At 42.6% G+C, this 24,013-nt stretch overlaps 1 protein-coding gene across 2 annotated transcripts in view; it reads right to left on the reverse strand.

Moving 5' to 3' along the window:
- Positions 1–24,013, reverse strand: part of LOC104603486 (uncharacterized) — a 59,153-nt gene that overhangs the window by 19,659 nt on the left and 15,481 nt on the right. The window lies entirely within an intron of this gene.

The following is a 24,013-nucleotide window of genomic DNA, read 5'->3' on the forward strand; positions in this document are numbered from 1 at the left end:
GGTATCAGAGCTGTAATCTGCTCTTATTCTGCTCGTCTACCCTCTTATTCATCTCTTTCTTCTCAAACTTCTTCTTTTATTGTTGGAACAACAAGAGAAGAGTGCTGCTGCTGGTTATGGTAAACTGAAACTGTTTCTAGGGTTTTTTCCTTGGAAAAATCTCCGAGGCCCAGAATAGTTGCTGGTGCAAAAAAGGCGCAAGGGGCAATTTGCGCCGAGGCACAAGGTGGCAAGGTGAGGTGTGCGCCTTTTTGAAGCAAAGCGCAAAAATACAAAAAAAAAAATAAAAAAATAAACATAATATTAATAAAAATATAAAACATAAATTTTAAAATAAATGTTTTAAAAAACCTATTATCTAAAATTAACATATATAAACATAACATGTAAAGCGTATTCAAATGAAAATTTAAAAATAAAAGCAAAAATATAAAACATTTTCAAGCATGTAAAACCCACAATCTCTTTTTCTCCTCAATTGCATTACTTCAAGTAGCTAATGTGATGTAAAATATATTACATTCCTGATTCTACGAGCCGCCTTTTGTGCCATACCCCTCGAGGCAAGCCCAAACAAGTCCATGTCAGTGTTTTAAAAGGCGCGCCTAAGGCACAAGGCGAGGTGTTTTCGAGAGCTGGTGCCTCGCATGGGTCAAGGCGGCTACACTTTGGTAAGGCACTCGCCTCTGTGCCTAAGGTGTGCGCCTCAGACCAGGCACCAAGCGGTCCAGGTGCGCGCCTATGTTTGGTTGCCCTTTGTTTTTTTATTTGTTTTTAAATTGACTTTTATAGATTGATTATAATCGTATATGTATAGATTATTTCCTTTTATGTGTCAAAATAGTTGGGATATGGTATAGCAAATACGAAAGAAAGCCACGGCCCTCTCAAGAGAAAACAACTTGCCATTCAAGGCTTCTCAGACTCCCAGTATCAATCGAAGTCTCGAGCCCTCAGCCCCCACGTTCTTCTTGGATCAACAAGTTCAGCCCATCTCTCAATCGAACAGCCACCTTTGAAGTTCTATCAGAGCCCATCTCTTAGTCGGACGACCAACTGCAACGTTCAGGCTTTTAGCAATCAGCATCAGGTATTTGTTTCTTCTTTTTTTACACTGAAAACAGGGGTTCCGCCCGCCCCCTTCTTCTTCTTTTCTTCTTCTTCTCCTTCTCCTTCTTCTTCTCCTCCTCCTTCTTCTTCAGTTCTTCTTCTTGTTCACAGAAAAACAGGGGCTCCGCCCACTCTTGTTTTTTTTCATTGTCTTTCTTCTGAAATATTTTTACAGTAAAACAGGGGCTCCGCCCCCTTCTTCTTCTTCTCTTTTTACACTGAAAACAGGGGTTCCGCTTGCCCCCTTCTTCTTCTTTTCTTCTTCTTCTCCTTCTCCTTCTTCTCCTCCTCCATCTTCTTCAGTTCTTCTTGTTCATAGAAAAACAGGGGCTCCGCCACTCTTGTTTTTTTTCATTGTCTTTCTTCTTCTGAAATATTTTTACAGTAAAAGAGGGTCTCCGCCCCCTTGTCTGTTTCACACTAAAACAGGGGCTACACAATATTTTTTTATCAACAACAAATATTAGTTTGAATTTGAAAACAGTAAAACAAGGCTCGACCCCTTTCTTTTTTTATTTTTAGTTTTTTCTTTGCTTCTTTCTTCCCCCACTTTGTTTTTTGATATTTTCCTGATTTCTTAGAATCAGGAAAATATTTTGTGCAGACGCCTCGCCTTGCGCCTTGCACCTTGCACCTCAGGCGCATTTGGAACCTGCCGCTTTTTGTGCGCCTTTCGCTTTTAAAACACTGGTCCATGTTATGGTCTTAAATTCTTAATTCTCACAAAAAATAATGATTTTGTAATTTTAATTGCCTTTTAAGAAGATATTTTATAGGATGAATGAATGAACAACATTAGTAAATAGGGGGTGGGCTAGCCTCGAGAGTTGTGGTACAGGAGCCCGAGAGCAAAGCCCCCAGACCAGCCATTAGGTTCAAAAAAAGCACACAAGTGTAAAATTTTAAAAAGGCGCATGCCTAGGCAAAGATGCAAGGTGTGCACCTTTTGAAAGGGCTACGCCTAGGACCTAGGCGAGGCACATACCCTAAAATGCACCCCGCCTATGCACCTATGCGCGCCTTTTAAATCACTGAGCAGCCGTATGCACTGCTAGAAATACCTAGTTAACAGGTTGTTGAGTTGGGCCTAGTTGTTTTTATTCTTGTTTTAAGTTATTTAGTTAGGAAGTTGTTGGGTTTTAGGCCCATTAGTTTATGTTTTTAAGTTGTGACTGTTCAGCTACATTAGTAGCCGCCCCACTAAGGGCATCCTTGTAATATCTCATCCTTTAAGTTAAGTATAAATATAATGAGGGGTTGGTGGCTAGGGTTAATCAAAGAATCCTGGTTGACTTCCTACTCTTTTCTCCTTCTCTTTTCTTCTCTACTGCTGAAATCTTCATCTTCCTCCTCTTTCCCTTCACAAGAAATTCGAGTAAATCTGCAATCAGTGATTTCTACTTGGTATCAAAGCAGGCCGAAGGTTCCTCGAGTTGTTTTCTCATGCAGCCCTAGATCGGCCGACTGCATGGTGATTTAAGAGGTTGATCGAAGATCTCAGGTAAGCCCAGTTTTTGGATTTTTTGGTGGATCCGTTTGCCCTGTAGCTGGTCTAGGGTTTCTCATCAAAATCAAGAAAAACTAGAGAAAGGGGAAGAGTCTTGTTTCTGTTGGACTCTTCAATTTTGACCTAGAAAGTAGTGCCCTAATTTTTTAGGGTTCCTTGGAGTTTTCTATAAGGGACGGTTCAAGTCCTGCCTGATTTTGAGGCTTCTAGAGAGAGCGACTGCCTCTTCTCCCGTCCCACAGAAAAAGAATCTAATGTGGGAAGACGGTCTAGGACACCAGAAAGGTGTTGTTGGTTCCAAAAGTGTTTCATTTGATCTTCTTGCATATTTTAGTTATTTTCATTACACTTCTTGAGAAGGATGGAGGGTCATGGAGTTGAAAATAAGCCCGGTAGTGAAATAGGACCAGTGGGAGGAGGTATTGGAGACCTTTTTGGAACTGGGACCATTACTACAGTTAGGTTGGATGGTGTAAATTACTTAGAATGGTCACAATCTACAAAGATGGCCACTGGTGCTCGTGGGAAATTAGGGTATATCACTGGTGAAGAAGTGAAACCCGAAACTAGCAACTCCCGATGGGTACAAGAGAATTATATGGTGATGACTTGGTTGTGTAATCCCATGTTGCCCCATATAAGTAAAATTTTTTTATGGGCAAATACATCTAAGGAAATATGGGATGGGATTGCAAAAACCTATTCACAGAGGGAGAATGTTGCTAGGGCTTATCAGTTGAGAAATCAAATTATTTCTACAAGGCAGGGAGATAGACCTGTTGCAGCCTATTTTTCAAACCTTAAAACCCTATGGCAGGAGATTGACCATTTAGAGACATTTGCTTGGGAAATGTTAGAATAATGTTAAAATAACTTAGTTGCAGATGTTAGGGCATGTTTGGCTAATTAAAGTGTTTTTTTATTTCGTTTTTTTTTTTATTTCTATTATGTCTGTTATTGTACTCGGGGGCACAAGGGTCTTTTCCCTTGTTATTTCTGTCGCCCTATATGTAGTAAAATAAAGACTAGCGCCGCCAGTACTGTTACATTGCAAAACCTTCTCTCTTCTCTCCTCTCTTCTCTTCTCTTCTTCTTCTCTCCTCTCTTCTCTTCTCTTCTTCTTCTCTTCTCTTCCTCTTATCTCTGGCCGGCCACACTGTCAAGATAGTATTAGAGCGGGAATGCTGATTAAAAGAGAGCAGATCGATCAACCCAATGGTCAAGAGAAGATCGATCAACCCAAAGAACAGATCGAACAGACTAGTACAGTTCTCCCTATTTTTCTCTTCTTTACCCTCCTTGGTCATGTGTCGAGTGAAAACCCTATGAATCTGGGGCGGCTGAATGCTGTTGAACTTGTGTAACCCCAGTTTTCTTGGATCGTGTGATCTTGTTCATTTGTTAAGACAACTGTAGGTCAAAGATGACCTGTCTTCTCAATGGTTTGAGTTGACTATAAGTAAGAAGGATCTCTCCTGCTGATTAGTGGCTATTAGCCATTCTGGAATTCTGGTAGGTGGGGACTGTTAAAACTATATAAGGTCTGAAATCTGCCGAATATTACCTCAGTTTTGGTCCGGAATTTGGTACTGTTTGTGCTCAACCTGGTTGTTAAACCCAAGTATGTGGGTGTGAACTGAGTGGAGCATTGTTTTGTGGAGTAAGGAGGGGTCCTATGTCCAGTGTTTGGAACTGATTAACTGCTTGACCATGTCAACTGAGAATTCTGCTACTTCAGAGATCTCAGGGAGCCACAATGGAGTGAGTGGGGGAATGGATATGAGCTTTCCCATGGCTGTTATTCCCTTTGATGGTCTGAATTACCTTGAGTGGTCTAGGGGAATAAAACTCTACATCACTGCTAGGGGGAGAATAGGATACATCAATGGGAGAGTAAAGGAACCGAAGTATGGAAGTGTTGAGCATGATAGGTGGAACCAAGAGAACAGTATGGTGATGTCTTGGCTCTTGGTTTCAATGCTGCCACAAGTAAGGAAGACTTTTATGTGGGCTGAAACTGCTTGTGAGATATGGGAACAAGCGAAGTCCACTTATTCAGAACAGAGACCCTATGCCAAGATATATCAACTACAAGTTGAATCTTCTACTTGCAAGCAAGGGGAGAAGAGTTTCTCGATGTACTATTCTGATTTGACATCAATATGGAAAGAACTTGATCACTATCAGAATGTGAATTGGAAGTGTGATGAAGATGCAAAGGCCTATAAGTCACTTGTATCACAGCAACGAGTGTTTGCCTTCCTCCTAGGGTTGAATCCATCATACGAGTCCATCAGGATACAGATCTTGGGTAGTAAAGACTTGCCATCAGTCCAGGAGGTGTATGCCTTGGTGCAGTCAGAAGAAAGCAAAAGAAGTGTGATGAATGGTGTAGAAGGGGAGTCAGTTGCCCTAGCTGTCTGGGGAAATTCAGATACAAATGTCGGAGGTGGCTTTAAAAGGGGTGACACTCAAAAAAAAGCAGAAGATAAAAGCAAGCTTTGGTGCACTCACTGCTAGAAGACACAACACACGAAAGATACATGCTGGGATCTCCATGGAAAACCTAAATGGGCACAGAATTTGGGTAAGAAGTCAGCACCGGATCAGGGTAAGAAACCAGGCCAGCAGAATCAAAAAAGGTATAACTCAGCTAATATGGCATCAACAGAGACTAGTCCTTCTATAACTCAGGAGAGACATCCCGGTTCTGACCCTAAGGAAGATATTATCAACTCCTTCCGTGAACATTTGGAATTGTATGGTAGGACTCTCCGCCAGGTGGATTCTGGGCCTACTCCTTCTACCCCATTTGCGTCTACATCAGGTAATGCCACAACCTTCCATGTGTCATCTCATACTACTGATTCTCCTTGATTATTGACTCTGGAGCCTCAAACCACATGACCGGTAAGTCAAATTTGTTCCAAACATATAACCTTCTCTCTGGGAGAGATAAGGTAAGACTGACTGATGGTTCTTTTTCTACCATAGCTGGCCGAGGCACCATACCTCTCCCACTTGGCCTCACTCTTCCTAATGTCCTGCACGTTCCGAAATTACCTATTAATTTGTTGTCCATTAGTAGTCTTACTCACTCTTTGAACTGCTCAGTCACTTTTTTTCCGTCTTCATGTGTGTTTCAGGATTTGACCTCGGGGAAGACGATTGGTAGAGGAAGCATAGTGGATGGTCTCTACTTGTTGGAGAATAATGCTGGTCTAGTGGCGACTGAGTCCACAAGTTCGTCGAGTGAGAGTCAGGCCTATCTATGGCATAGTCGTTTAGGTCATCTTTCTTTTGAGTCGTTAAAAGTTATGTTCGCAAAGTTGTTTGAGTCCTTGTCAGTGAGTCAGTTACAGTGTGAAACTTGTCAATTGAGTAAGCATTGTAGAAGTTCTTTACCTTTACGAAATAAAAGATCTGAATTTCCATTTCATATTGTTTATTCTGATGTTTGGGGCCCTGTTACTCTACCTACTACGGCTGGCTATAGGTATTTTGTTACTTTGATTGATGATTATTCTCGATACACTTGGGTTTACCCTATGCGATCTCGAGATGAAGTGCTACAAATTGTGAAAGATTTTCAATGCATGGTGTTCACTCAGTTCCAAACGGAAATTCATATCTTCCAGTCGGACAATGCAAAGGAATATTTCCATAGTGATCTCAAGAAGTTCTTTGCTTCGAGTGGGTCACTTCAGCAAAGCTCTTGTGCCAGGACACCCCAACAAAATGGTGTGGCTGAACGAAAAAACCGTCACCTTCTCGAAGTTGCTCGTGGCTTGCTGATTCATACGAATGTGCCAAAAAAGTTTTGGATTGATGCAATATTGTGTGCGACATATATCATCAATCGCATGCCCTCTCGGCTACTAGAGTATAAGGCCCAACATCAGCTCTTGTTCCCTACAGCCCCGCTGTCCACCATTCCGATGCGTGTTTTTGGGTGTCGTTGTTTTGTCCACAACCTATCACCTACTCGTGGTAAACTTGACCCTCGGGCTATTACTTGTATTTTTCTTGGTTACCCTTCATCTCAAAAGGGGTATCATTGCTATGATCCCATTGCCCGCAAGTACTATGTTTCCATTGATGTCTCATTCTTTGAGAGTCAACCGTTCTTCTCGGTTTCTCCTCAGGGGGAGAGTAGGGTTGAGGAGAAACAGGCGACGACTCAGATTCAACTACCTCCTTTACTCGATCCTCCTCCGCTCCGGGTTTTTCATCGTCGCCATAAGAGCCAGCAGAGTTCAAGAGCCATGGAGCCGGACACTATGCAACCAACATCATCGGATTCACCCAAGGAAGATCTGTCTCATCAGCCAGGTACACTTGCTCCCATTGCTCCTTTAAATGTTGATTCCCCTGTCACCAATGATCTTAATATTCCTAATGCTAAGAGAAAGGGTGTTAGATCTTGTATCACTAATCATTCTATCTTTAATTTTGTGCCTATGAGCATGTTTCACCTTCGTACCGTGCCTTTCTCTCTTCTGTGGATAGTGTCCCCGTTCCTAAGACCGTGGCAGAAGCCTTGTCAAAACCTGAATGGACAGATGCAATGCAGGAAGAAATTGATGCCTTACACAAAAATGGTACTTGGGACTTGGTAGATCTTCCTGAAGAGAAGGAACCGGTGGGGTGCAAGTGGGTGTTCACAGTGAAACACAAAGCTGATGGAACTGTTGAAAGGTACAAAGCTAGACTGGTAGCAAGAGGCTTCACACAGGTATATGGAGTGGACTATGCAGAGACTTTTGCTCCAGTAGCGAAGATGAACTCTATCCGGATTCTCCTTTCCTTGGCAGCAAATCTTGACTGGGATCTTCACCAATTGGACATCAAGAATGCCTTCTTGAATGGTGACTTGGAAGAGGAAGTGTGCATGACCCAATCCCCAGGGTTTTGTGCCAAAGGCAGTGAACAAAAGGTGTGCAGGTTAAAAAATCCCTATATGGGTTGAAACAATCACCTCGGGCTTGGTTTAGTAAGTTCCATTTAGCAGTCCAACAGATGGGATTCAAACAATGCCAGTCAGATCATACCCTCTTTGTGAAAAGAGGTGAAGGTAAAATTGTAGCTCTTATTGTGTATGTGGATGACATAGTGATTACAGGAGATTGGGAGGCTGAAATCCAGAGACTAAAAAAATTCTTAGCCACTAAATTTGAGGTGAAGGATCTAGGCCCCTTACGATACTTTCTTGGAATTGAAGTTGCTCGCTCTCACAAGGGCATCTTTATTTCCCAACGGAAATATGTACTAGATCTACTAGAAGGTACAGGCAAGTTGGGGGTAAAAACATCTGATTCACCTATTGAACCTAATCACCATCTGGGAGACAGTTAGGGAGAGTTTTTGAAAGATGTCAAGATGTTCCAAAGACTCGTGGGGAGACTTTTGTATTTGTCTATGACCAGGCCTGATATTGCCTATGCAGTGGGTGTCCTTAGTCAATTCATGCACAGCCCGAGGACAACTCACTTTGAGGCTGCAGAGAGGATCTTGAGATATCTCAAGAAGTTTCCTGGAGCTGGTTTGTTGTTCCAGAAACACAGTCACTTAAAAGTGGAAGTATATACTGATGCAGATTGGGCAGGAGCAGTCAATGATCGAAAGTCTACCAGTGGGTATTGTGCCTTTGTAGGAGGAAACCTTGTCACATGGAGAAGCAAAAAACAAAGTGTGGTGGCTAGATCCAGTGTTGAAGCAGAGTATAGAGCGAGGGCTCATGGGGTTGCAGAAATCATGTGGATAAGAAATATGTTAGGTGAACTGGGTTTCGCAGTAAGCAATCCTACGTCACTCTACTGTGACAATAAAGTTGCTATCAATATTGCTGCTAATCCAGTTCTGCATGCCAGGACGAAACACATTGAAGTGGACAAGCACTTTATCAGAGAGAAACTTGAAAGTGGAGAAGTGTGTACACCATATGTCAGCTCGGAAGAGCAACTTGCAGATATCTTTACCAAAGGTCTTCATCATGTGCGACACAAAGATTTGTGTGACAAGTTGGGCATGATTGACATCTATGCTCCAACTTGAGGGGGAGTGTTAGAATAATGTCAAAATAACTTAGTTGCAGATGTTAGGGCCTGTTTGGCTAATTAAAGTATTTTTTTATTTCGTTTTTTTTATTTATGTTATGTCTGTTACTGTACTCAGGGGCACAAGGGTCTTTTCCCTTGTTATTTCTATCGCCCTATATATAGTAAAATAAAGACTGGCGCCGCCAGTACTGTTACATTGCAAAACCTTCTCTCTTCTCTCCTCTCCTCTCCTCTCTTCTCTTCTCTTCTTCTTCTCTTCCTCTTATCTCTGGCCAGCCACACTGTCAAGAGGAAACCACTAAGGATGCAACTACCTATCAAAAACATCTAGAGAAGTATAAGGTGTTTGAATTTCTCGTTGGCCTTAATCCCGAGTATGATATTGCAAGACAGCATCTTCTTTCCACGGACAGTGTTACTGTCTCCCAGGCATATGCCTTTGTGTCAGGGGAGGAGAGCAGGAGAGATGTGATGATGAAAAATCCTGTTTCTGATCAGTCTGCCATGGTGAGTACTGTGAAACCTAAACAAAATGGAGATCGGGGTGGCAGTGAAATCAAGAAGATAAAAGAGATTTGATCTGTGACTACTGTAAGAAGCCTAAACACACAAAAGATACTTGCTGGAAGCTTCACCCACATCTTGTGCCGACTAGACTGAAAAATAAGAAGGCAAATGCACACATGGCAGTTACTGGTGACATTCCGGCCCCTCCTACTACAGCTGCTCTAGAGTCTGTTGCAGCTGTTGTAGTAAGGGCGAAACTTGAGAGGTATGGGCAACTTCTGAACCAACGGGATACAGCCAATTCCAGTTCAGCAGCAAGGTACAAGTGGTACTGGTGGAGTCCACTCTACTTCCTTTGCTCACTCAGGTAGTCCACACGTCACTGCAAATTATGTTTCTACTTTAGGTAAGGAGGGACCTCATTGGATTATAGATTCTGGAGCCTCAGAGCACATGACCCATAGATCTACTATTTTTTCTTCTTACCAGCTCTGTTCTGGCAGAGATAGGGTCTCCACAGCTGATGGATCCCATGTTCCCATTGCTGGGAAGGGATCTGTCAAGATTAGTGATTCTATTTCTCTACCCTTTGTCCTTCATGTTCCCAGATTGAGCACTAATTTGTTATTTGTTAGTAGTTTGATTAAGAACCTGAACTCCTCAGTAATTTTTTCTCCTGGTCATTGTATTTTGCAGGATCTGGATTCAAAGAGGACGATTGGAGTGGTCGTGAAGTGAATGGAATCTACCTCCTGGATGTGCTTCCTCCTCATCAGAGTCATCATGTAAGCAGGGATAGTGAGTCAGGGTCTGTGGGTCAAATTATGCTTTGGCATAATCGTTTGGGCCATTTACGTTTTTCTTCTTTGAGCCTTTTGTTTCCAAAACTTTTTAAGTCTGTTAGTTTGTCAAGTCTGGAGTGTAAAGGTTGTCAACTTGGAAAGCATTGTAGACATTCATTTAAACCTAATAATAAAAGGTGTTCTTTTGATGTTATTCATTCTGATGTGTGGGGATCTTACCATGTTCCTTCCATGGGAGGCGCTATCGATATTTTCTCTTATTTGTGGATGATTTCTCACGATACTCTTGGATTTACCTTATGAGATCCCACGATGAAGTACCATCCATAGTGAGGCAATTTCATCAGATGGTGCTAACACAGTTTGGAACAAGAATAAAGGTGTTCAGATCAGACAATGCCAGGGAATATTTTGAAAAACACCTTGCCTCATATCTGTTAGAATATGGTGTTGTCCATCAGAGCAGTTGTCCCTACAGTCCACAGCACAATGGTGTTGCAGAAAGGAAGAACAGACACATTGTCGAGATTGCAAGAAGCATGATGATCACATCTACAGTTCCAGTTCGGTTTTGGGGTGATGCAGTTCTCACAACAGTATATCTGATTAACAGGGTGCCCTCTCATATACTTGGATTCAGCACCCCATTCAGTCTCCTTTTTCCTGAGGGGGAGATGTTTCATATTCCTCTCAAGGTGTTTAGGTGTGTCTGCTTTGCACATATCCTTAGTCCTCACCGCTCGAAGCTTGATCCCAAGGCAAAGAAGTGTGTCTTCCTTGGATATGCAGAAAATCAAAAAGGATACTGCTACTATGATCCAATCTTTGGGAGCCAGTATGTTACCATAGATGTCACCTTTTTTGAAACCACATACTTCTTCTCAAAGAATCCTTCTTAGGGGGAGTGTTTTGGGGAAGTGAGTCAGCAGTCTATTCCTCTCCCAGTTCCAGTCCCTGTGTCTACTCCTGTGCTTGACCCTCCTATGTCACCTACCTTACCACCTCTTGTGTCACCTACCTTACCACCTCTTTTGCGTCCTGCTTCTCAGCATTACTTACGACAAAGACTTCATAGGAGGTTGATTCCACTACAGCAAAACTCACATCACTTCTTGTCAGTTCCTTAGAGACTCCAGATTCAGCTGACATGGATTCAAGTACTGTTTCAGTTCCCATTGATTCTACTAACCCTATTACAGATAACCTTGATCTTCCTATTGCTCTCAGATAAGAGAAGAGAAAGTGTACTGCTCATTGTATTTCACAGTACTTATCCTATAGTGGACTTTTTCCTTCCTACCGTGTTTTTCTTTCCTCTTGACTCAGTGTCTATACCCAAAGGTGTTAGTGAGGCTCTCTCCAAACCTGAGTGGAAGACAACTATACAGGAAGAGATGGCAGCTTTGATTAAGAATCAAACTTGGGACATTGTGGATCTACCAGAAGGCAAGGAGACAGTTGGATGCAGATGGGTTTACACAGTAAAATATAAGGCAGATGGAAGTATAGAAAGGTACAAGGCAAGACTTGTTGCAAAAGGGTACACATAGACCTATGGCATTGATTACTTAGAGACTTTTGCACCAGTTGCAAAGATGACCTCTGTTTGGATACTTCTTTCTCTTGCTGCCTCATACTCTTGGCCCTTGTTTCAACTTGATGTGAATAATGCTTTCTTAAATGGGGATCTGCAAGAGGAAGTGTATATGGATCTTCCTGCTGACTTCTACAGTGATGCTGAAAAGGGAAAGGTATGCAGGCTTAAGGAGTCACTTTATGGCTTGATACAATCTCCCAGAGCACGGTTTGACAGATTCAGAAAGGCCTTGATTGCTTTTGGCTACACTCAGACTCAATCCAATCATACCTTGTTTGCAAAGCGAAGGGGATCTTTGGTGTCAATCCTAGTTGTTTATGTGGATGATATTATTGTCACGGGGAATAACCTAAGTGAGATTGATTGTCTGAAAAGGAATCTACATAAAGAATTTGAAATTAAGGATCTTGGAGAACTGAGTTACTTCTTAGGCATTGAAATTGCAAGATGAAAACATGGAATTTTTATCTCTCAAAGGAAGTATGTCCTGGATCTTCTTCAAGAGACAAGGAAGCTTGGAACGAAGGCAATCAGTACCCTTATTGATCAGAACCATAGAATCAATGCATCAGAAGGTGAGCCAATAAAGGACATTGGGAGATATCAAAGACTTGTGGGTCGGCTGCTATACTTGTGTATGACAAGACCAGACATTTCCTATGCAGTAAGTGTGGTAAGTCAATACACGCATGCTCCACGAGTCCAGCAATGGGAGGCAGTTGACAGGATTCTTGCTTATCTAAAGGGACACCCAGGCAGAGGCATACTTTTTACTGATCATGGACAGTTGAAACTACAGGCTTATACAGATGCAGATTGGGCAGGATGCCTTGATGATAGGAGATCAACTTCAGGAGTGTGCACCCTTGTTGGGGGTAACCTTGTCTCGTGGAAGAGTAAGAAACAAACAGTGGTGGCAAGATGAAGTGTTGAAGTTGAATACAGGGCCAAGGCACATGGAGTTTTAGAACTTCTCTGGATCCGTTCCCTATTAGAAAAATTTGTGTACAGGCAGAAGAACCTAAGATGTTGTACTGTGATAACTAGGCAGCAATTAACATTGCCCATAACCCAGTCCAGCAGGACTGAACTAAGCACATTGAAGAGGTTAGACATTTTATCAAAGAAAGAGTGACTTCTGGAGAAGTTTGTCTTTTTTTTTTTTTTGATCAATAACATTTTCATTTACTCATCAAAAGAAGATTTACAATAGGAAGACAAACACGCTTATCTTCCAAGAGCAACAAAGAACCTGAAGAAAAGAAAAAAGAAAGAGAAAGAAAACACACTATAGTTACAGCTTAGCCCAAAAAAGTGAATCCCTTTCTGCCCCTTGTTTACCTAAACCGTCAACTAGGAAATTAGCCAATCTTTTAACCCAAAGTATCTTAAGGCAACCCTAAGTAGCCACTTGAATTTCCTCCTCTCATTATTGTACTTCCATAAGCCATTGTGGTCTTTAATCAGCCACCCTATCACCACCTCTGAATCCCCTTCAATTAAGAGTTTCCTGATGTTCAACTCCTTAGCTTTCTGTACTCCTTCCATAACTGCAAAGATCTCAACTCTAATGGAGTCACCCACTCCAATTGGGCCTGAGAACATGGCAGAAATGACCCCATTTTCATCCCTAAAAACACCCCCAATCCCCGATTGTCCCGGATTTCCCCTGCTACACCCATCAAAATTTAGTTTCACGAATCCACTAGGTGGAGGGGTCCAAGCCACACTCATTACTGACTTAGTCTGTGTGCAACTTGCAATTTCACTCCACTTCCTCAACATGTCATCCACAGTGTAATCTATGAAAAGCTCCAAAGATTTCAGCCACTGTACCGCCCTAATATGAATGATAGCCCTCAGATCTGCTGCTCCTCTCTGAGTTTCTAAGAATATCCTGGAGTTTCTTTCTTCCCAAAGTGTCCAACATACTGCAGCCCTTAGTCCTCTCTACATTGTCCTTCCCCTTTTTATCCGCCACCTGAAAAGAGAAGGGGAAAAAAGGCCTTGCAAGTCTGATGGGGTATTCCAACTACATCCAAATAGGGACAAAGCCCATTCCCAAATTGACCTCACAAAATGGCAAGACACCAGTAGGTGAAAACCAATCTCCCCATCCGCTTTACAAAGAACACACCACTGAGGTGACAAACAAGTATTGGGTCTCTTCTTTTGGAGTAGATCACCAGTGTTCAAATAGGATTCCCGACAAAAACTACCAACCCTAAGAGGTATTGCTCTGCACCAAACCTCATCAACAGGAAAAGGAGGGAAGGTAGGACTGGTGGACTAACTTAAGACTTTGAAGAAATAAGCACAAGAAAAAATGTCGTTGGGAGAAGGTGTCCAAATTCTAGAATCTGCCCTAGTGGGGTCTAAGACAACGTTATCAAGAATTGCAATAAGGCTCAAAATAATGTCAAAGTCTGAGTCCCTCAAATCCATTCTTAGACCCAAGTTCCACCCAATCCCAGAAGTGGAAGAGGACAGAGTGGTAAAAGACGAGCTTGGCTCATTTTTCATATCAGAAAGAGAAAACAAAGAAGGAAACTGATCCTTTAGAGGGGCACTCCCCACCCAGGTTTGTTCCTAGAATTTTATGAAGTTACCGGAATTCAAATCATACCTGATATTAGGGGAGAAAACTGGTAGCAGGTCATGAATGGCTTTCCAAGGAGAATTGCTTGTGGTCCTAACTCTGATTCCAGTGTCCCATCCATTATGCTCCAGCCCATGAAAACTTGCCACTATTCTAGCCCAAAGCTTCTCCTTCTCCAAGGGGAATCTCCACAACCACTTTCCCAACAGAGTCATATTCCTTCTCCTAATATTCCCAAGCCCCAAACCACCACATGTCTTACTCCGACAAACTATCTCCCAGCTAACTCTATGATCCCTCTTTTCCTCTCCCGGTTCCCACAGAAAATCTCTCATTAACTTCTCCAATCTATTAGCAACCTTCACTGGGATTTTAAACACCGACAGGAAAAAGATAGGTAAATTAGCAAACGTGGCCTTAATAAGAGTAATTCTCCCACCAAGAGAGAGGTAGTTCTTTTTCCAAGACACCAATCTTTTTTCAAACCTTTCCACCACCGGGTTCCAAAAGCTCTCTCTCAAAGGATTATCACCTAAAGGCAACCCTAAGTAGTTCAAAGGCCACCCTGAGACTTCACAACCCAGCATTTCAGCACTCTCCCTGATCTCTCCCTCCTCCAAATTCACCCCCACAACACAGCATTTCCCAAGGTTAACCTTCAAGTTGGATATTTGCTCAAATAGTTGTATCACCGACTTCAAATTCCTGATAAAGCTCACATTACTGCCTTCACAAAACAGAATCGTGTTGTCAGCAAACTGCAAGTGAGTAAAGGGGGTTTCCACCCTCCCAACTCTCCAACCTCTAATAAGCCCCCTAGAATATGCTCTGTGAATCAGCTTCCCCAAAACCTCCGCAATTAGAATGAACAAGAAAGGAGAAAGGGGTCTCCTTGTCTTATACCCCTACTGGCTGGAAAGAAATCTACCACTGTCCCATTCACTAGCACCGAGTAATCACAATTATGGACACAACCCATAATCCACTTACACCACCTATCCCCGAACCCAAATTTAGTCAAAACTTTCCTCAAAAATTCCCAGTCCACCAAGTCATAAGCCTTTTCCAAGTCCAGCTTACAGACCACTCCCTTCTTCTTATCCCTCTTAAAGTTCTCCACACTCTCATTAGCAATTAAAATCTGATCAATAATTTGTCTTCCATTCACAAAAGCTCCTTGGTAGTGTGCAATGATATCTGGCAAAACCTTCGTCAGCCTCAAAGACAACACTTTTGCAATGATCTTATACAAGCTATTAACCAAGCTAATTGGCCTAAAATCCTTCGGGTGGGAAGCATCTTTCTTTTTTGGAATTAAGGCTATAAATGTAGAGTTCACACCCGGATTGACAACTCCTCTCCTGAAAAACTCCTCAAACACCCACAAAAGATCATCTTTCAAAATATCCCAACAGTCCTGATAAAAAGCCATTGTGAACCCATCCGGCCCTTGATCTCTTCTAAACTAAAGCTTCTCTCCAACCTTCTCCTGTTCTCCACCCCTACATTTGGCCAATCCAAACTTTCTACCCACACCCTTCTACACACAGGCCTTCTTAGAATAGATTTGAAGTGCTCCACACAAGCCCCAGCAATCTCCTCTTGATGTACTAGCTCAACTCCATCTACTACCAGTTTGGAGATCAGGTTCTTCCTTCTCCTGCCATCTGCTAGAGAGTAGAAAAACCTAGTGTTTCTGTCCCCCCTGAGCTCAATGTCTTCCTCTCCAAGTTCTCCCATTTCTTCTTTAGAGTCAAGACTTTCAATCTTATCCAACAGATCTCCCTTTCTTTTTTCTATCCTCCCAAACTCCATCAGATTCCACTCCTTGATTTTTGCTTTCAAAAATTGAAGTTTCTTATGGAATTTCATCCCCTCCCATTCCACCAATGGGTTACACTCATACCATCACTCCCTCACTTTGTTAGTAAACCCTGGGTGGAGTAACCACATATTTTCAAATCTAAAGGGGATAGGACCTCCACGCCTTCTTTCCTCCTTACATAACACTATAGGTCAATGATCGGAGGTCACCCTTGGAAGAGCTCTAGAAGCCAAGGTTCCCCAATGATCTTCCCAATCCAGAGAGAACAGGAATCTATCCAGTTTAGAGCAAATGGGTCTAGATTGGAGATTTGACCAAGTGAAAGTCTTATGGGCTAGAGGAATCTCTTTAAGCTCAAAGTCATCCACAAAGCTGTTAAACTTCCTCATGCTTTTTGTCACCCTCTGGTTAACCTTATTGGATTCCTCCGAGAATCTAGTCACATTGAAGTCCCCACCCATGCACCAGGGCCAATCCCACAACCCTCTAACATCCGCCAATTCCTCCCACAATTCCTTTCTCTTTCTGTAGTCATTCGGTCCATAAACATTTGTGAGAACCCACGTAAAATCACCCTCATGCTGCTTGAACTTCACGGATACCGAGTACTTTCCGATCAACTCCTCCAGGCCTTCAACCACATCCCTCTTCCACATTGTTACAATCCCCCCAGATGCACCCCAAGAGGGAGCAGCCACCCAACTAATCCCCCTGGCTTTCCAAACACTCCGTGCCCAATTGTTATTAAACTCCATTCTCTTAGACTCTAGCAACAGCACAATGTCTGGGTCAAACCATTTTATTACCTCTTTTATTGTCGCTTTCTTCCATGCACTCCCAATTCCCCTCACATTCCAACTAAAAATCTTCATTCCACTTCTTATTTTACCCCGAGAATCTTGTCTCCTACATCTCTCTTCAATCTCTCTACTTCACTCAATCTCCTCTTCTTTGTTCTGATCTCCTTCTTCCTCTTCTGTAATCTTTCTTTCAACACATTCAAATCTTCCAACCTACAACCCAACTTCTCTACAAATTCTGCTAACAAGTCTTCTTTCACTGAGTCTTCCGCCCCTACCCTTCCTACAGAAACCCCTCCAACTCTGTCCATCTGCCCGTTCTTCCTCTCCCCTGGTCCCACCTCTGTTCTTTCCTCTCCATCCAACCTCCCTCTCCTATTACCTCCCTCCTTCCCTGTTCCTTTCCTTACATCTCTACCCTCAATCCTTTCCCTCCTCTCCACTAACCCCTCCCCTCTTTTCCACTACCTTAAAACACTTTTTCAATGATTTCCCGCACTTTTTCACTCCTATAACTTCCTTCCCTCACCACCCCACTTTCCTTCATCCCCCTCCTCGGAGAGCCCGCCTTCTAGCACGGCTGCATAATCATGGGCTACAGAACATGGAACAGAAACGGAATCTGGAACCAAAGACACAGGAGACACATTAGTAGCACAAACCGAATTCACTTGGTTACCTAGGATTGATGAACAAACTAGAAAAGGACAGCTCCCGGCCTCCCTCTCTTGTTCCAGAGGTTGGTAAACATCTGCCTCCCTTAGTTGGTTGGGAAGTACTTCTGTCCTTTGGTCAACCTGGTGATCTTTCCCCTCTACCCCTGGTTCAACCCTAGATGGTGTGTTCCTACTCAGCTTCCTGTTCTCCCAGTTTACCCCTTCTGATAATCCTTGCACACTCTGTAATCTTGGAAATGAGTTGACCCGATTGCAATCTACCCCCTGAAATAAGCTTGCAATATTCCACCCATCCAAGTCACCACCAGCACAACTCCCTTCGTCGTTTACACTGCCCACGCTAGTACCATCAGCAGAACGGACCTCTGCTTCTTCATCTCCTTCACTGCACTGCGCCCAGCCTTCATCCTTCTCTTCCCTCTCTTCAGTTCGTTCCCTAGCGAATCTTGGATTCGGCCTTTCTGAGGAGCGTCGCAGTTGGCTATGCTCCTCCAAACTTCGCCGGGAAACCCACTGCAACACCGGTTTCTTCTCCAACTTCCGCCGCTGCGCACAAGCCCCCCCTTTCCACCCATCCAAGTCACCACCAGCACAACTCCCTTCGTCATTTACACTGCCCATGCTAGTACCATCAACAGAACGGACCTCCGCTTCTTCATCTCCTTCACTGCACTGTGCCCAGCCTTCATCCTTCTCTTCCCTCTCTTCAGTTCGTTCCCTAGCGAATCTTGGATTCGGCCTTTCTGAGGAGCGTCACAGTTGGCTATGCTCCTCCAAACATCGCCGGGAAACCCACTGCAACACCGGTTTCTTCTCCAACTTCCGCCGCTGCGCACAAGCCCCCCCTTTCCCACAACTTGGGACGATGATAGACCATTACCAATGTCTATCAGTGCCCCAAGGGAAACCCCTTTGCCCCGACCCATGTGACAGTTTAAGTTATCACGTGGGTCCTTCAACTGGATCCCCCTTTCGGAGTTACGCCCACCCAACCCGCCCACGTGACCTTTTAAGTTGTCACGTGGGCCCTTCCAAAACTCTCCCGACTCAACCTTCACCCCACCCGCCACCTTCAATGGCTCAGACCAGACCTTTTGGCTCCCCAACCCATCCTGCCTTTTCGCCACGTCAGCAAAGGAAGAGAATCCCGCCATTAATTTGTTTAATTCAAACCTATTTGAAATATTTTCCTTAAAAAGATTTCTTGTCATTTGGCTTTCCCCAACCGGCTCAGTAACCCCAAAAAAACCTCCACGTGTCCACCACCCTACCAGCTCATCATCTTCTACCTTAGGAACACCTCCCCACCACGACCATTCAACTTCAGAGGCCACCCACACCTTGTACCAGGCTTCATCCGAGCATATTTCAATGACCCTCGGCAGGTTCTCGTGCCTAACACCAGCAACCTGTAACTCCACAGCACCCAGAAATCGTTTATCAGCTTTCATCAAGATGCCTCCCAGACAATGCACGATGTGTTCAAGAATAGAGTTCTGCCACAGGTGAAATGGAAGGCCTACAAGCTTCAGCCGGACACAACCATCTTGGACTTCGACTTCATTGCATAATGGACTCCATTTTTTAACCTGTATTAGAGCTCTATCCACCACTACTGCTTTAAAACTTAGCTCCTGGTCGCCTACATCAAGCACGACTTTCGTCTCTGCAAAAGGGAACAACATAGCTTCACTCCCAGATCCTAACTCCCCTGCCATTGTACACAGAACCCTTCTCCAGTCTGTCACTCCTCTATCGGCCACTAACACCCTTCTTTTCTTCCACTCATCCTTCCCTGCTCCTACCGATAATCTTCGAAGACTAGAAGTGCAAGCAACCACCACTTCAATCGGAATGCCTTGCACTTCTATGCTCCCAAAGGAACTAATCAAAACTGCCCCCTCCTGAGCTTTTTTACCCTGGTCTTTGGATTTTTGACCATTTCTCTTCACCCCTCTTCTCTCTTCACTTCCAAGGCTACAAGAAAAGACTGTAGCACCTTCACAAAGTCCATCCACCCTTTCCGTAGCCTCCCATCTGGCACACATAGCAATTGCTTTCCACTTGTTCCAAAAAGCTCCACCACAGAGATAAACCATCCCTTTCTGTTTCTTTTCAATTCTGTTACAAATTTCTTACCTGGGACAGTCATTGAATTTGTCCATCCAATCACCTTACCAGAGTTGATAGCCCCATCTATGAAACCTTTCAACCAGACGATAACCTCCTTTGACACCAACACAGTCGCCCTGTTATTCTCTCTAATTTTCAAAACGTCCTCACCTTTGATCCTTTCCTCTTCGAACTTGAAAATCTTGGCTTCGATCAACACCTCAGACCTCCACCTTCGTACTACTCTGAACCTTCCCTCGTCCTCCATCCCCACCTCTATCTAAAACAAAACTTCCTTTAGATAAAAATAAACTAAAGGATTCCTTAAGTTCCTTGTGTAAGAACCATAAAGTCTGTAGACTTCCATGATGAATCTAGTGAGTTCTGTTGTTGGCTGTATTGGAGAAGTTTGTCTTCCATACATTGCTTCTGACCTGCAGCTCGCTGATGTTCTCACAAAAGGTGTTGCAAAGAACAAGCTGGAGCATGATCTACGCAAATTGGGAATGTGTGACATTTACTCCCAACTTGAGGGGAGTGTTGAGTTGGGCTAGTTGTTTTTATTCTTATTTTAAGTTATTTAGTTAGGAAGTTGTTGGGATTTAGGCCCATTAGTTTATGTTTTTAAGTTGTGACTGTTCAGCTACATTAGTAGCTGCCCTACTAAGGGCATCCTTGTAATATCTTATCCTTTAAGTTAAGTATAAATATAATGAGGGGTTGGCGGCTAGGGTTAATCAAAGAATCCTGGTTGACTTCCTACTCTTTTCTCCTTCTCTTTTCTTCTCTACTACTGAAATCTTCATCTTCCTCCTCTTTCCCTTCACAAGAAATTCGACTAAATCTGCAATCAGTGATTTCTACTCAGGTCTAGCCGCTGGACTGTAAGGAGTATCAATCCGAGAGATTATTGTTCTAACCGTTGAACTGTAAGTAACATCAGTCCAGGAGATTCGCTGCTCCCTAGCTCAGTTTTCTGGAGTTTCAGCAAAGAGAAGTATTGTTTGACTTGTTCTACTATTCAAATAACAGTTGTGCGAGTTCAGTATGTCTTCCAGCACAAGTGAAGCCTCGTCTGGAGGTTCTAGGACTGTAGACAATGTTATTCATTTTGGAAATCCCATGGTACAAATTACTAATGTGAAACTAGATGAATAAACTATAGGGAATGGGTTGTTTCAGCAAAATGGTCATAGTGAGCCATGGACTACAAGGTTACATTGATGGAAAGATTAAGGAGCCTAAGAAATATGGTCCTAGTTACAGAAATTGGTGTAGGGAAAATGCAACTGTTATGTCATGATTGCTAACCTCTATGACTCCTAAAATTGCAAGGACTGTTTAGTGCTATACCACAGCCCACAAGATTTGGGAGAAACTGTATAACAACTATGGTCAAAAGAAAAACATTGCAAGAATCTACAGGCTGAATCAATACATTTTTAGTTTGACTCAAGGAGATATGACTTTTGCAACTTATTTTGCTACACTAGAAGGTTTGTGGGAAGAACTTGATCACCATTTAGCCCTTGAGTTGGACAACACCAAAGACAAAGAAAGACTTGACAAGCAAATTGAAGGGGAATATTTTCAAGTTTCTTGTCAGCTTAGATCACTCATATGAAAGCATTAGAGCACAAATATTAGGGAGAGAAGAACTTCCAGATATGCATCATGTGTTTTATCTAATTAGGAATGAGGAGATGAGGAGGAAGGAAATGGGAATTGGTGTTTCTCTTCAGCCTAGTGAACAGTCTGCCCTTGTTTCCAATAACTCTAAGGGTGGAAAAGGGGTGGATAAGAACTTGAATTGTTCTCATTGTGGGGGAGGGAGGCATACTAAAGATACTTGCTGGATTCTTCATACGCACTTGAAACCAGCAGCCTTAAGGAAGGACAAGAAGCCAAAGCAAGGGTCCCAACTATAGTTCAGATTATGTAGCCAGCCCAAATGTTGCAGATGATGTTTCTATGAGTAACAGTGGTAACAGTACCATCTCTTCCAATGTAAGACAGGCCTCCACTTCACCAAATAACTTCCCAAAATTTCCAACCGAAGAGGCAGATATCCTCAACTGAGCTATGGCTCAGTTGAAACAATCTTTTATTGCTTCATCCTCATTTGCAAAACCAAGTATAACATCTGCTCTTAGTGCTATTTAGTCGTCTTCATCAAACATTTGGGCCATTGATTCAAGAGCTTCTGAACACATTACAATTTCATCCTCATTATTCACTACTTACCATCTCTCATCTAGACATGATATGGTAAAAATTGCTGATGGCTCTCTTTCCAATGTTTTTGGCAGGAGAAACATTCAACAAGGAAAGGGGATCCTCCCCAAATCTGCCTTACATCTTCCAAACTTCACCACTAGTTTACTTTCTGTCTCAAAAATTACCAAAACCCTAGATTGTATGATAACCTTTGTTCCCACTTCCCACTCATTGTGTTTTCTAGGACCAGTTGATGAGGCAAATGATTGGGAGTGATCATGAAGCTGGTGGCCTCTACTACTTTGATGATGATATATGCTCTGCTCTGAAGGCCTCTACCAATGGTAGCAGTAACAAGGAGCTAAGCACAACCCTTTTCACTTGGCATGCTAGCTTAGGTCATGTGTCTTTTTCATTGTTGAAAGTTTTGTTACCAGAATTGTTCAAAAATGTGTCTATTGAAAATATCTTTTGTGATGTGTGCTAGTTGGCAAAACATTGTAAGGCAAACCATCCAAGTTCTATTAGTAATGTCACTTCATTTTTCTGATTTAGTTCACTTTGATGTAAGGGAGGCCCTTCACCCATTGTTTCTATGGATGGCTATCACTATTTTATCAGTTTCATTTATCATTTCTCAAAGTGTACATGTGTTTATCTTATGAAAGAACACGAGGGAAGTTCCCAGAATTACTATGATATTTTATAAGATGATTGAAATCCAGTTTGGGAAGGAAAGTTAAACCATTCAAGTCAAACAATGCAGCTGAATATTTCAAGAATACCTTGAACTTATTTTTTGAAGATGAAGAGACTTTACACCAATCCTCTTGCAGTTACACCCCACAGCAGAATGGGGTTGCAAAGAGGAAAATTAGGCATCTTATGGAGATAGTTTGTACTTAGTTGTACCAGCACAAGGATCCCAAAAAGTATTGGTCTCATACAGTACTTATTGCATCATATTTGATAAATAAGATGCCATCCAGGACTCCCTTCTCTGTTCTTTGTCCTAATGACCATGTGTTCTCTTTAGCACCAAAAATCTTTGGTTATGTTTGCTACATTCATGTTAAAGATCCAAAAAGAACCAAGTTGAATCCAAAGGCAATTCAGGGGGGTCTTTTTGGGTTATTCACCCACACAAAAAGGATACAAGTGTTTCGATCCACACACAAGGAGGAAATTTGTAACCAAAAATGTTACCTTTTGTGAGTCACAGTCATTCTTTGAACCTTCCTGGAATCCTCTTTAGGGGGAGAATTGTGGGTGGAAGAGAATTCCTCCAAAGTTAAATCAATTTGTCTCTACTCCTACTCCCTCTTCTCCTCTTTCATCCTCTCCTTGTGCCTCTCAATGTTCTAATGGTCCTTGCCCTACCACTCTTGTTATTGTTGCACATGATGAGACAACTACTACACAAGATGATGAGGTTGCTCCCACTATAGAAGTTGACAATATTGTTGAGAGGGAGATGAGTGTGTATTTGAGGAAAAGGAAGAAAGCCCATCAGTCTATAACTACAACCAATTAGATGCCTCTGAAGCCGATCAAGGTACTATCCCAGTTTCTTCTAACTCTAATTTGAATCTTCCTATTGCTTTGCAAAAACCTACTAGGTCTTGTACTCTTCACCCTATAAATAAGTTTCTCTTATTCCCATTTGTCTCCAACATATTATTCCTTTGTTTCTGCCTTGTCTTCCACTTCCAATCCTTCCAGGTACTCTAAGGCAGTTGTTGATCCTAAATGGAGGAAAGCAGTGGATGAAGAAACAAGAGCATTACTAAAGGTTAGTACTTGGGAAGTGGTGGATCTACCAATTGGAAAGAGCATTGTTGGATGTAAATGGGTGTATACTGTAAAACACAAGGGTGATGGATCAATAGAGAGATATAAAGCAAAGTTAGTGGCATAGACTGTATAGAGACCTATGCCCCAATTGCCAAGTTAAACACCATACGGGTGTTATTGTCTCCAACAATTAATTATAGTTGCCAAGTTGAATAGAGAACTTCAAGAAGAAGTCTACATGGACCTTCCACCAGGCTATAACATGAAAGGAAAAGTATGCAGGTTGAAGAGAGCTTTGTATGGAGTCTATGGACTTAAACAATCACCTAGAGCATGGTTTGAGAGATTATGTAAAGCATTGAAGATTGTGGGTTACCATCAAAGTAGTGTTGATCACACACTATTC

The sequence above is a fragment of the Nelumbo nucifera genome, chromosome 2, assembly GCF_055504915.1.
Source record: "Nelumbo nucifera cultivar China Antique chromosome 2, China Antique-T2T, whole genome shotgun sequence".
Taxonomy (NCBI): Eukaryota; Viridiplantae; Streptophyta; class Magnoliopsida; order Proteales; family Nelumbonaceae; genus Nelumbo; species Nelumbo nucifera.